This window comes from Plecotus auritus (genome assembly GCF_963455305.1).
Source record: "Plecotus auritus genome assembly, chromosome: 1".
Classification (NCBI taxonomy): Eukaryota; Metazoa; Chordata; class Mammalia; order Chiroptera; family Vespertilionidae; genus Plecotus; species Plecotus auritus.
The window spans coordinates 129965562-129980927 of NC_137770.1; positions in this window are offsets into that span (position 1 = coordinate 129965562).

A 15366-nucleotide genomic window follows, 5' to 3' on the forward strand; every position below is an offset into this window, starting at 1 on the left:
CTTCTCTGTACTCCTCCCAAACCTTGGGAAATCATCCTCAGAGGCTGTAGCTGTTACAGGCATGTCTGGGAAGCCAAGAAAGAAACCTTTTTCTCAGCCTTTAGGGCATAGCTGCAGTAAGTTGTTCCTTTCCCATACCTTCCTGACCCTGCAAAAAGCCTCACATTCACATCAGAAGCACTGTCCCCTCAACCTTGAGGCTCTAGAAGGATTCAATATTCTAAGCCCAAGGTTTATTGAAACCTTGTCATAGTCCTTACAATACCCCGTCTTAGGGGTACAAGAGCCTAATAGAAGGGGAGGACTAGTAACTAGTAAATAAGGCAGTGATTCCTATCCACCCAGTTGTCCCTAACCCTTATGCTTTACTTGCCCAAATTCCAGAAAACACAAAGTGGTTTATAGTACTAAATCTCAAGGATGCCTTTTTCTATATACTCCTGTCTCCTAACTCAGAGTCCCTGTTTGCCTTTAAAAGATCTTAATAATTAAAGCAGGCAGCTAGTATGGTCAATACTGCACCAGAGCTTTTGGGAATAGCGCTCATTTATCTAGGCAGGCCTTTGAACAATTCAAAAAGCCCTTTTACAGGCACCATCTTTAAGTCTCCCCACAGGTCAGCAGCATCAACTCCTAAATCCGTCTATCTCCAGTAAGCCTTCAATGCCAGCATAGGAGGAGGACGAAGCTACATTGCCATCAATTAGATGACCAAACTTCTACTCATGTGAGCCTCTAAGCGACCATCGCAACAACCATCCATTGAACAACCAAATGGATAATTGAACAGGCTGCATGGGATGACCAGGCCAGCAGGGGGGTTAGTGAGGGACGACCAAATTACTGAGCAGCAGGCTGCGTGGGGTGACCAGGCTGGCACGGGAGGGGGGGGGGCAGTTAGTGGTGACCATGCTGGCAGAGGGGTGGCAGTGAGGGGCAACCTGGGTGGTGGGGGCTGCAGTTGGGAGTGACAAGGCTGGCAGAGGTGCAGTAAGGGGTGACCAGGCCAGTGGCGGGGGGGGATTAGGGGTGATCAGGCAGGCAGGCAGGTGAGCAGTTAGGAACCGGTGGTCCCGGATTGTGAGAGGGATGTCCTGGATTGGAGAGGGTGCAAGCTGGGCTGAAGGGACCCCCCCCCCCCCACCATGCACAAATTTTGTGCACCGGGCCTCTAGTTTCTAAATAATCAGTATTTTAATCTTTTTAACAATTCTTATTCTGTCTTTTTATAAGTGTCATCTAAACCCTAGACTGGTACCTGGAGGAGACCTCTGTCCCTGGGACGCAGAAACACCACAAGATACTCCTACTTATAGCCCCTCTCTATAACCCTGGTACAGTAAATTTCTCAAGCCATACTAGCTCCCCTTATCCCTAACTATTAAGTATGTTACAAGCAGCCCAAGTCAGGATCAATAAACCTCAAGTAGATGTATATCTCTCACATCTCTTTCATAATAAAATGTTTTAAATCTTAGTCTACAGGACAACTTATGCTACCACTACCACCAACCAAAACCACTCCCTCAGGCCTTGGTTTATACTGTTTTATCATTACTCATCTTTAACCATTGCTTGTTACGTTTCATGTCTTCCCTAAAGCTCCAAATGGTCCTCCACATGAAACTGCAGATGAAGACCACTACATCCATCACCTGTGGACCCTTAGTAGCCCACTTCTGATGGGACCCTGACTGCCACCCCCAAACGACAACCCCTTTGCCAGCAGGAAGCAGCCAGACAGATTGGCGTCCATTGTCCCCAAGGGCAGTTGGGGTTTCCTAATCGGAGGGGGGACAGAAACAGGAATTTTGGGGGTAAAATAGGACAGGTTTAGGAAATATTAGAAATTTTGGAAATTAGGGGGACCATGGAGGAAAGCACAGTGCTGCAGAGCAGCAGAAGGTATACCATTGAATGAGGAAGCTGGGGACAGCAAAATGTCTATATTTACAAAATAAAGAGAAGGAAGCCCTTCATTCAGAAAGAGAAGAAGAAAGCCCAAAGGGAATAGGAAAACAATGGGACAGGTGAGGTTCTTTGAGCCCAGAAGTTACTATAGTAACCAGTCTAAGGGAATAGTGACCAATCAGAGGGGATATCAAGGCACCAGGATCTGCAGCCTTTATAAGCCATAGGGAAGAGGAACTCAGTGAGACCCTTTTCCCCATCCCTACTTGGAAGTCAGTTCTGTGGGACTTTTCCCCCTCCCCACGTGGGAGTCCATTCTGTGGGACTCTTTCCTCTCCCCATGTGGGAGTCTGTACTTATTCTTCAATAAATCTCCACCTTTGCTATACCACTTTCTGTCCATGGATTCATTCTTTGATTCCGGCAGACAAAGAATCCAGGTTCCAATGCAAAAATTCCCTATCAATACTTTCAACAATAAAGATAAATTTTAAGAAAGGAAGTTATATAAATATTATTCAAATCATAATTATCTACCTGATATGAAAGCCTAATTACATCATAATTTATGTATGGCAGAAAAAATTATAATAGGGAGAAAAATGAAAATATTTTCAATTTCTGAATTATATAGATTTATTTGCTGTAACGCATTCATAGATAGCACTTTTGCTTGTAATTAATTAACATTTGATTGACTTTCCTAATACTACAGTTCTGTTAACATATGCAACTTGCATAAATTGTGCAGCCTTTTCCCCATCAGACATGAATGTAATTATTTCTTATCTTTCAACACAGCCAAGCCTGTAAATACAATTACAAATGTTTATGTTCACTCAAGCATAAAAACTCATAAAATTAATATTGTATGTATCCTCTTGCCTTTGTCAGTTATTAAAATACATCAAGAATTTCTTGAATTCATCCTCAACGACTACAATTTCTAGTTAAAATTAACTTTTACCTTAATTTTCAAAGTTTAACAAAGGTACTTACATATATTCAGACTTCAGGCAGTTGTTAGAAGTTCGTGTTTCTGACATTCATAAAGACTGAATTTGGATTGGAAATCTTAAACACTTGAAAATTACAACTATTAAAATCAATTTGGTGGGCCATTTTAATCAATGCACCAAAGCATGCCACTTAAGGATATACATACTAGAATAATATTTCAAAAATGTTCTATGGATTCTTATGTATCTTTACTTTCTGATATCTTAATATGAAAATATAAATTATATTAAGTGATAATAAAAGTCATTATTAAAGGGCTTTATATAAAATTGTGGTATAACCTACAATATTTAACTTTTTAAAAAACTTCAATATTCAATGAGTGAGTGCTATTCTATTAGCAACAAGAACCTTATATTAATGAATCCTACAACTTATAAGTTTTTTTATGAAAATTGAAGGGTGGTCTCTTTTTTTGTGAGAAACAATATAATTAATAAATTGATGTGATTTTCAGAAAATCTAAGTTTTGTAAGGCCGTGAAGACCCCCGGGAGGTCCTTTGGCAGAGCGACGACCCCAAATCAAACGCAGAACACGAGTCTCGATGCAAAAGCAAGAGGTTTCTTTATTCAAGCGCGGCGCAGGGACTCACAGGCAACAGTTCAAACTGCTGACTGGAGCCCCGAGCTAGGGTGGGCTACAGACTTTTAAAGGCAAAAATCACACGCAGGTGGGGGGCAAGATAGGTTATTTACACAAGATAGTTACAGAAACCTTGACAGGGGCTATAACTTTAACAAAAACCAGAAGTTAGGAGGTTGTTTACTGATAAGTGCAGGGGGGGAAGGTCAGCATGCTCTTTCCTGGGAAGGGGCTGTGTTTGCTTATTTTTATCTATTCCTTACTCCCAGAACAGTCTCCGTGGCGCCTGCTCTGGGAGTGCATTCTTTCATTCCCCCCTTTTCGTTTTTGGGGAGTTCCAATCCTGGGACTACAGACCCTCATTTTGAGAAAGCGGTTGGTATCTCTGTTGGAGTACCATTACCTGGACTGCACTTATTCTGTCCCGGATAAAAGCCACTAACCTGTTAAGGATGTAGGGGCCAAAAGTCAGGAGCATCAAAAGGATTATTAGGGGCCCCATCAAGGTAGATATCAGGGTGATGAACCAGGGGGAACGATTATACCAGCCTTCGAACCATCCCTGGTTAGTTTCCCGTTCTTGTCGCCGGGTCTCAAGTCTCTCTCTAAGTTTGGACATTGAGTCTTTTACAATCCCAGAATGGTCTGCATAGAAACAACACTGTTCCCTCAAAGCGGCACAGAGTCCCCCCTCCTGCAGGCGTCGAGTCTTCTCCTGGCCTGTGTGGAGCCCAGGCTAGGGATCTTATGGGTGAGGCTGCTGGTTGCCAGGATCCAGGCTGTTTCCTGCTGCAGGAGCTGGGAGTGGTGTAGCCAGGTCTGGATGCCGTCTACTGTAACAGCCGTGGGCATGCTCAGGATAACAGTGTAGCATCCCTTTCAGGTTGGGGTGAGTCCTTGGGCAGTGAACTTCTTTATCTACACCGAGTCCCCGGGCTGGAAGGGATGTACAGGGTCCGCGTTGAACACTGGCAGTGCGTTTCAAACAAGCTTATGGGTGGCTCTCTGGGTATACTGCAGAGCCTGTAAGGACTTGAGCAAGGAATGGTTATGAATTCTAGTTTTTAGTTTCTCCCTGACCCTGGGAAGGATGCGGGGAGGTCTACTATACATGATTTCAAAAAGGGGGAGGAAACCCTTTCCAGTAGGGGGTACACCTGGCCCATAAGAGGGCGAAGGGCAGGAGGTTGGTCCAGTTTTCACCGGTTCCTAGGACAAATTTAATTCCTATGGCTTGCTTAGTGGGGTATGCTTCAACTCAACCCGAGAAGGTGTCTATAAGAACTACCAGGTACTTGTACCCTGACGCTGGTGGCTTAATTTCTGTGAAATCCACCTCCCAATGCTCTCCTAGGGAATTTCCCCCAGGCCTGAATTCCCAGGGGGACCCTCTTACCTTGCTTAGTATTTACCTGTGCACAGACAGTACTTCTAGTGATTATGCTTTTAATTATCTTATCTAAGCTTGGTATATAGTACCTGCCTCGCAGAAGTCCAGAAGTCTTGGTGTCGCCTAGGTGGGTAGCCTGGTGTAACTGGGCAACTAATGTCTGACCTAGAGCCTCTGGGACCAATAGTCTGTCATCTGGTAAGGTCCACCAACCATGTGGTCCTTTGATGGCTTGCTTCTGTTTTGCCAATTCCTCCTCTTGTTTGGTGTAGGATGGGTCTGCCGTAGGTCAAGGTCTGGCAGGGTTACTAAGACTTGTAAAGGCCCCACTGGTTTTAGGGCGGCTTCCTTGGCAGTTAGGTCTGCGGCTCTATTTCCTCTGGCTGCAATTGCCTCCCCTTTCTGATGTCCTGTGCAGTGCACTATTGCAACTGCCCTTGGGAGCCAGATGGCCTTTAATAAGGCTAAAATCTTTTCCCTATTTTTAATGTCCTTTCCGGCTGAAGTTGGTAACCCTCTTTCCCGGTGGATGGCACTGTGTCTCCATCAAAGGGCCTGGATTAAGGCCAAAAGTTTAGCTTTTTGTACTGATGTCCCCTATTCAGGGACTGCACCCAAATGGTGCGGTCCAGGGTGACTACTGCTGCCCCTGCATATCAGATCCTATCTGAACATAACTGCTCCCATCCGTGAACAGTACCTCGTCTGGTGATGATAGAGGGACATCTGTCAGGTCTGGGCGAGCTGTTTGTACTGCGTCTGTTACCTCTATGCAGTCATGAATTGTTTCCTCCGGATCATAATCTGGAAGCAGGCTGGCAGGGTTGATGGCCAGTGTCTTTTGGAACTGGATACAGGGCTGGTCCAGGAGAAGAGCTTGGCACTGGGTGATCCTGGTGTTTGACATCCATCTCTCCGGAGCAGCTCGAAGGAGGGCCTCCACAGCATGTAGTGTTGCCAGGGCTAGTTCCTGGCCCAGAGTGAGCTTATCTGCCTCCTTTACCAGCAATGCTGTGGCGGCCACTGCCCAGAGGCACGCTGGCCACCCTGCTGCCACGGGGTCTAGTCTCTTAGATAGGCCACAGGTCTCTTCCAGGGACCTAGAGTCTGAGTGAGAACCCCTTTGGCAATGCCCCTTACCTCACTCACGTAGAGGTGGAAGGGCTTCGTGACGTCTGGCAAGGCTAGGGTAGGTGCTTAGACGAGAGCCTTCTTTAGTTCCTCAAAGGCCCGTTGTTCTACTTCGGTCCAGTTTAGCGGCTGTGTTCCCCAGTACCCGGGCTGGAGTGGCGGTGGCTTGCAATTGGACTATTACAGGAGCTTGATGACTTGCCAACCCCGGGGGGGTTGTTTTCTGCCCAGACCATGGGATAGAGACGTTGTAACTCCTCCAGGTAGGTAGTGGGCTTATGCTTTTCCCCTGGTGTCGCTTTTTCCGTATCCTGCAAGATATATTCCTCTGACAGAGGACAGGTTAAAAGAATACAGGCGGGGGAGGATGTAACCGGACCTGGGTTCCTTGGATCCACGGTGAGGTGTGCTCTGTCCCCCTCAAAGGATATGGTGGCTTGTCACGTCCAAGCAGGGGGTATGGGCATTCTGGCATGACCAGAAATGAATGCATTACCGTGTTCCTTCTGAGGTCCACAGTCCTTTTTGATGTCCAAGGAAAACAGGCAGGCTCCCTGGACTGATGTCTTCTTAGAGGTAACGGGTCCCATCGGCTCTGTCAAGACTGAATAGACTGCCCCAGTGTCCACCAGGAAACTAACAGTTTTGCCCCCCACTTGTAAGGTTACCCTGGGCTCCTGGGGGCTTAATGGAAAGGAGCCCTGGCCCCGACAGTCCTCTTCCTCTAAGTTAAAGATCCTTGGAGTCTGAGTCTCCCCTTTTGCTTCCCTGGCTAACCTGCCAGGACATTCTCTCTTTCAGTGCCCCTGCTTCCTGCAATAGGCATACTAATTCCTTCCTATTTGCTACTGGCCTCTTTATATATATATATATATATATATATATATATATATATATATATAGTTTCATTTGAAAGCACTTAACAAATAATATTTATATAGCCTTCATAACAAGATTTTCTCCATATTGCATATAATAACACTGAGGAACAGAGGTTTTATAAATTTCTTATGGCTATACAGAAGTGGGAAAGGGGGGTTTCAAAAAGAGGCAGTCTGTTTTCTAGTCATTTTGTCAAATATTTTTTCTGCATCTACAGAAATTATTGTGTGGATTTTCTCCTTTATTCTCTTACTATGGTGAATTATGAGTCATGTTGTTTTTCTTAACAGGATGCAAGTGAAACAGGAATTCTGGGGGCAAAATAGGACAAGTTTAGGAAATTTTAGAAATTTTGTAAATTAGGGGGACCATGGAGGAAGCACAGGGCTGCAGAGCAGCAGAAGGTATATTTCCATAGAATAGGGGAGCTGAGGAGCTGCAGCAGGTACATTTCCATAGAACGAGGGAGCTGGGAACAGCAAAAGGTCTATATTTACAGAATAAAGGGAAGGAAGCCCCTCATCCAGAAGGAGAAGAAGAAAGGCCAAAGGGAAGAGGAAAACGATAAGGAAGGAGGGGGGAGAACCTCACATGTCCCATGTGAGGTTGGACCTTAGAGCCCAGGAGTTACCATAGTAACCAGTCTAAGGGAATAGTGACCAATCAGAGGGGGTATCGAGGCACCAGGATCTGCAGCCTTTATAAGCCATAGGGAAAGGGAACTCAGTGAGACCCTTTCCCCCCTCCCTACTTGGGAGTCCATTCTGTGGGACTTTCCCTCTCCCCACGTGGGAATCTGTACTTGTTCTTCAATAAATCTCCACCTTTGCTATACCACTTTCTATCCATGGATTCATTCTTCGATTCCAGTGGACAAAGAATCTGGGTTCCAATCCAAAAATTCTGTTTCACAAGGGTGATTTCTTTCCTGGGTTCTTGTCCAGATAGATTTGAAAAATGAAGCCAAGGCCAAAAGTGGTAGATGAAAAGCATGGAAATTTATTGGAAGCAGTATAGACTCGCATGTAAGGAGTGGGTCCCAAGGGGATAACTCACTAAGCCCATTTTGTTAAGGTTCATAAAGGCTGCAGTTCTTTGTCTCTTCATACTGCCTTCTAATTGGTCACTATATCAGCTTCAAAGCCCAAGCTCCACGTGGTGCCCCCCTCTTTTTCTCTGGTGGTTCAGTGGTAGAATTCTCTATCTCCTGTGAAAATCTGTTTTCCTCTTTCTCCCCATACCCTGTGGCTTTTCCCTATCTTCTGTTAATGGATGTCTTCCTCTCCCCTTATCCTGTGGCACTTTTTTTTTCCCCTCTGTGAATGTATGCCTTTTGGCAGCTCCAAGCCCTTACATACCTTCCTCCCCCAGGGACCCTCTTTATTCCTAAAACTCCCTAAACCTGCATATTTTATCCCTAAAACTCCTTTCAATTACATGGTAGATTTTCAAATTTTAAATCTATTTTGCGTTCCTGAGATAAATTTTATTTTTTCATAGTATATTGTTTTATCTATTTTTGGATTTGATTTGCTAAAATTTTGTTAAATATATACATATATATAATGTGATTAGTCATGAAAAATATCAGTATAATTTTCTTTTTCTGTAATGCCTTTGATAGTCCCCCCTCCTTCTTTGAAAAATATTGTGTAATATTGGCTTTATTTCCTCCTTGACTGTTTGATAGAATTCACCTGTGAAATCACCTGGGACTGAAGTTTTCTCTATATCTGAGATGTTTTTTATAATGGATTTAATTTCTTTGATAGATAAAGGCCTAAACAGATTTATTGTTTCTTTTTGTGTCACTTTTTAATCTTGTATTTTAAAGGAGTTTGTCCATTTCATTTAAATTTCTAAATTGTTGGCATAAAGCTGCTCATAATAGTCCTGTTATTCTTTTAATGCGTAGGATACGCAGTTAAAACCTCTTTTTCATTTCTGAGGTCAGTGATTTATATGTTGTTTCTTTTTTATCTCAATCAATCTAGCTAGAGGTTTGTCAACATTGTTACTATGTATAAAAATAATAATACTTTGGGCATTGTTACTTTTTTCCAAGTGTGTCTGTCTTTTTTATTCTTCCTCTTTATAATTTTCTTCGTTCTACTTACTTTGGTTTCACCTTGCACTTCTGCTTCTAGCATTTTGAAGAAAAAAATCTTAGGTCATTAATTTTGGGATTTTTGTTTGTAATGTAATAATTTAAAGCTATAAATTTCCCCCTAAGCACTGCTTTAGTAACAGCCTATGTATTTTGATATGTATATATTCTTGTCATTCAGTTCAAAATATTTTCTAATTTTCTTGTGATTAGTTTCTTGACCCATGAATTATTTAGATGTGTTATATTTAATGTTTTCCTGGATGATTTATTGTTAATCATTTCTAAATAAGTTTCTTTGTGGCCTCAGAGTATACTGGATACATATATTGTATTCCTATTCCTTTTATTCTACTTTAGAAAAGTCAGTGTTTGCCAGAGGGTATTTGATTTTGAATATAGTAAACTCACATATGGATATTTGATATTTCAGGAGTAAAAATAGGCCCCAATTAAATGTTGGCTGAATATAACCAACTATCTTTTGCTCCCTGATAAGTGGGCTGCCATGAAGTATAATGAGTGTAGTTTCATAATTTTGTTTTATGTCTTGAGTGATGGTTAGGCTTAGATAACAAGATTGAATTGTTGCTGACTTGAATATTTTCCAAATTATTCAATACTCAGGAGGAACTGCCTGCATTTGTTGTTTGTCAGGAATGGCTCAAAGCCAACAGTAATTCCCAGCCACAAATGTCACAGAATATTCTCCTTTTTAAGAATAAAAGGGGAATATGATGTGACCACAGGGACTTATTAAACATATAGACATCTTCCATTATAAAGAGAAATGGTTTTTGCATACAGAAATAGTGAGAAGGCTAAAAAGGGCTAATTCCAATGTAACTCTTATATTTGGGGGCTAGTGATCTGAATCCATGCCAGCAAGCTCAGTGCACATTCTTGAAAACCTATAATTAAGTCACTACCTCCTTCCCAGATACTGGTCTTGCAGAACCTGTTACTGTGAACAGTACACTGCCCCGGAGAGAGGGTTATTAATGCTGGCACCAGGCCAGACCATCAGATATGGCCTGGAGACCCTCAACACCTGGGGTCCTTCTTGCCAGGCCCCCAAAAAGGACTGGAAGCATAATCCATATCTGCAGAAAAAAGACCACAGGGAGATATAAAAAGAAGCCCCATGCATGTTTCTGCACTCAGATTTGGAAAGCTATTCCCGGAGTCCACTGGTGTATTAAACAGTGTCCCTCCTCTTCTTTAAGGCATCACTTGGTTTTTCTTTGGTCTTCTGCAACAACTGGTTCCCTAGGTGTTTGGCTTTTTTGGTCTCCAGTGAGGGGACAGGGCTTGGGGCCCCGGGGGTGCGAGATAGGCCTCTGGAAGGCACGCCCTGCTGATATTAGCAGAATAGAACCGGGGGACTCCTGGCACTCCCGGATCTCAGTCTAGGACCCGGCCGGCATCTGGAGAAAGTGGACGGACACTTCTGGACTTGTCAACAGAATCGGTAACATAGGGGCCCCAGTCAGTCAGGCCCACTCCAAGTGAGTGGAAGGGGGAGCTTGATCACCTCCCCGGAAGTCATAGGACTTCATCAGTTAAATTGGTCAGGAATTGGGTGGACTGTTTTTTTAAACACTGAGTGAATGTCTGGTAAAATTATGTGAGTGTGGAGGGAGAGGGCCTGCCCCCTACTATCCTTTGTGTGGCTCCACGACCTTGGTTACGGAGTCCAAGTGGGCCCCAACCTGCGGTTCCACAATTTGTCATATGGCATAACGGTGACTCACCCCCACGTGGAATTGACCAGGCCCGGGGTTTAAACTGGTGCACCTTAGCTAAGACAAATCTAAGCTCCTAAGGGACATGGCCAGGCAGGCATCTGAGTGAGGATCTGTGAAAACAGGTCACCCCCTCCCTTGTCTGTCTCTTGCCACCGATCATCATGGAGTTGGGACAAAGTAAACCCACTGTTCTCAATTGCATGTTGAAAAATTTTGAAATGGGTTTCAATGGAGACTATGGTATTAAATGAACCCCAAAACACTGAGGAAATTCTGTGAATTAGAATGGCCAGTATTTGGAGTTGGCTGGCCCTCAGAAGGGTCCTTAGATAAAGGACTGGTCAGGGCAGTCTGGAATGTAGTCACAAAAGATCCTGGGACACTCAGATCAGTTTCCCTACATAGACAGCTGGTTAGGAATTGCTCAAACATTGCCGCCTTGGGTCCGGTTCTGCGTGTGTAAGAAGGGACAGAGTAAGGTTTTAGTAGCAGGAGAAAAGACGCAGGCAGGACAGGAGAAAGCAGAAAAGAAGCAGGCAGGACAGGAAGAAGCAGAAGAGAAGCAGGCAGGAGAAAAGAAACAGGTCCCTCAGAAGGGAACCCAACCCCCTGTTCTGCCAGGACCCCCTGAGGAAGTCCCGCCAGTTTTACCACCTCCATATGTGCCACAGGCAGCACCAAGTGCTCCCCCGACTGGTCTGGAAGGTCTGGAAAGTCTGGAAACACCACCCCCCTCTGTCTCTCCTCAACCGGGCTCTCCAGAGCCAGTTGGGCGGCGCTTGCCTTCAGCCAATCAAGGGCCCACGCCACAACCGGCACGTCAGATGCCTCTCAGGGAGATTCAGGGTGCCCAAGTGCTTGGTGAAGATGGGACCTTGCAGGAGGGAGGGCCAGTCTATTATTATCAGCCCTTTACCACAAGTGACATCCTGAATTGGAAACATCACACCCCAGCTTATTCTGAAAACCTCAGGCCATGGTAGACCTCCTAGAAATGATTTTCCAGACCCAGAAGCCCACCTGGGTGGACTGCAAGCAGCTCCTTTTCACATTCTTTAACACTGAGGAGCACATGAGAGTAGTATCAGAGGCTCGGAAGTAGCTCCAGACCCAGGCCCCGGCAGGAATATTAGATACAGACAGATGGGCCTGGGATGCCTTCCCAGATGAGGAACCTGATTGGAACCCAAACTCAGAAGACGGAAGGGCCGGGCTAGAAAGATATCGGCTGGCCTTCCTCCAGGGGGTCAGGGCCAGAGCCAAGAAGTCCACCAATATGGCTAAAATCTCTGAGGTTTTCCAGCCCAATGAAAGTCTAGCAGCTTTCTATGAGAGACTATGTGAGGCATACCAAATCTACACTCCCTTTAACCCTGAGGCCCCAGAAAATCAGACCATGGTAAATGCTGCTTTTGTAGGCCAAACCCAGACTGATATCAGGAGAAAATTACAGAAGGTGGAAGGGTTTGAAGGAAAAAATGCTACCGAACTGCTGGAGATAGCCAACAAGGTTTTCATCAACCAAGACAGTGTGGCAAGGAGGGAGGAAGAATGGAGACTTTATACCCCCCAGTCAAAGTCCTCACCATTAGAACCTGAATTAGAGAAGGAATTCCCGCTGGTCTGGGCAGAAGGGAATCCTCCAGGCCTGGCTAAGGACCACGCCCCAGTGCTAATCGAGTTAAAGCCTGGGGCACAGCCTGTTTAAATCCGCCAATATCCAATTCCAATGGAAGCACGCCTAGGAATCCAGGTCCACTTAGACTGGCTGCTCCAGTGGGGACTTGTTAAACGATGCAGGTCTCCATGGAACACGCCTCTCTTGCCTGTCAAAAAGCCTGGGATTAATGACTACCACCCTGTACAGGATCTACGGGCTGTTAATGAGGCGGTTATAACCCTGCATTCAATGCTGCCAAATCCCTACACTCTTCTAGTACTCATTCCATCAGAGGCGGAATGGTTTACATGCCTAGATCTGAAAGATGCCTTTTTCTGCCTTAGATTAGCTCCTTCCAGCCAGCCTCTTTTCGCTTTTGAATGGGAAAACCCAACTACAGGGGTCAATGAGCAGTTCACCTGGACCAGACTGCCACAAGGGTTCAAGAACTGCCCTACTCTTTTTAGTGGAGCACTAGCATCTGATCTAAATTCCCAGGACAGGACTTAGGGTGTGTTCTACTCCAGTATGTAGACGACCTCCTACTGGCCAGCTCCACACGAGCTCAGTGCTGGGAGGGAACATGAGCCCTTCTGAGACTATTAACTGAAACCGGTTATGAGGTGTCTAAGAAAAAAGCACAGGTATGTCAGAAAGAAGTCAAGTATATAGGCTTCTGAATCACCCAAGGGAAACGAAGGCTAGGGACTGAAACAAAGCAGGCAGTATGCGCCATCCCTGGCACCCAGCGGCAGATTCGGGAATTCCTGGGAGAGGCAGGGTTCTGTCGAATTTGGATCCCAGGGTTTTCAGACCTGGCTAAACCTCTCCATTAAGCTTTAAAAGGAGAAGAGAAGGCACCCATCGACTGGGGTCCCGAACAGGAGAAAGCCTTCATCACCATAAAGGCAAAGCTCACTGAGGCCCCTGCACTAGGGCTACCAGATGTGACACGAGACTTTAATCTTTTTGTTCACGAGAACAGCGGGGTAGCGCTAGGAGTTCTAACCCAGGAGTTTGGAGCCTGGCAAAGACCAGTAGCCTATCTCTCCAAGCAGATTGACCCAGTTGCCTCTGGGTGGCCCCCATGTCTCAGGGCCCTTGCAGCCACGGCATTGTTAGTCAAGGAAGTGGATAAACTTACCTTAGGACAAAACTTAAATGTAAAAGTACCTCATGTGATTGTCACCCTGATGGAAGCAAGGGGGCAGCACTGGCTGACTCATGCTCGAATGACTCAATATCAAGGGCTGTTAAGTGAGAACCCGCGAGTACGATTAGAAGCCGTGAGAACTCTTAATTCTGCCACCTTTCTACCCATTGCTGAGGGGGCCCCTGAGCATGATTGCCTGGAAGTCCTTGAGGAGGTTTATTCCAGCCGGCCATATCTAACAGATAGGCCCTTGCCAAACCTGGACTTGGTATTGTTCACAGACAGCAGCAGCTTCTTAGATGAAGGAAAAAGACGAGCCGGGTATGCAGTGGTATCAAACTTTGAGACAATCGAGGCACAGGCCCTGCCTAAAGAATGGTCAGCTCAGAGGGCAGAACTTTGGGCCCTAGTCAGAGCCCTAGAACTCAGTAAGGATAAGCGTGCCAACATCTACACTGACTCGCACTATGCCTTTGCTACCCTGCATATCCATGGGGCCATATATAAGGAAAGGGGGCTCTTGACAGCCGGAGGAAAAGGAATCAAAAATCAGAGTGAGATTTTAAAGTTACTAGAAGCCATCTGGGAGCCCAAGGAAATAGCCGTTATCCATTGCAAAGGTCACCAGAAAGGGAAAGACTCAGTATCAGAAAGAAACCAACATGCTGATGCCACAGCCAAGCTGGCTGCTAAAGAACAAGTGGCACTATCATGGATCATGTTGGCCCCCGAATTACCTGAACCTCCAAAGTATACTCCTCAGGAAGAGGAATGGGCCCAGCAAGAAGGGGGCAAGAGGACAAAGGAAGGTTGGTGGATACTCCCAGATCATAGGGTCTGTGTCCCAGAACAGTTAGCCCATAAGGTAGTCCTCCAGCAGCATGAACTTACTCATTTAGGGAAACTGCCCTAGAAGCTTTGTTAGGCAGATACTTCCTAATTGCCTGTCTTCCCTCCTTGTGTGCCTCAGTCTCTCAGTGTTGCCTCCTCTGTGCTCTGAACAATGCCAAAAAGGGTCTTGTGGGACCAATAGGAGTTCAGCACTGTGGGCAAGCTCCTTTTGAGGACTTAGAAGTAGATTTTACAGAAATAGGGCCTAGCAGAGGGAATAAATACCTGCTAGTCTTTGTTTGCACCTTTTCAGGCTGGGTCGAGGCATATCCCACTCACACGGAAAAGGCGAGAGAAGTCACTAAGGCATTGCTGAAGGACATAATTCCACGGTATGGAATGCCTCTGACCATAGGGTCTGATAATGGCCCAGCCTTTGTAGCAGAAATAGTACAACAGGTAAGTAAGGCTTTAGGAATTGAATGGAACCTACATACAGCTTACAGGCCTCAGAGTTCAGGGAAAGTAGAGCGCATGAACCGGACTCTAAAGCAAACTATGGCTAAGCTATGCCAAGAGACAACCCTACCCTGGACAGATATCTTGCCTCTTGTACTCCTGCGGGTAGGCTGTGCTCCAGGGCCAGGGTAGGTTTTTCTCCCTTTGAAATTCTATATGGTAGACCCCCTCCCTTAATTCGGCCAAAGGGAGATTTGGGGGAAATAGGGAACTTAGAAATCTAGAAACAACTACAAGGACTCGGAAAAATTGTCTTTGAGGTACACAGATGGGTTACTGACTGACTACCCATCTCTCTAAGAACAGCCGTACATCCTTATAAACCTGGAGACCAGGTTTGGGTAAAGGACTGGAAAAAGGAGCCCCTAAAGCCTACCTGGAAGGGACCCTATCCAGTCATATTAACCATCCCCACAGCTCTTAAGGTTGT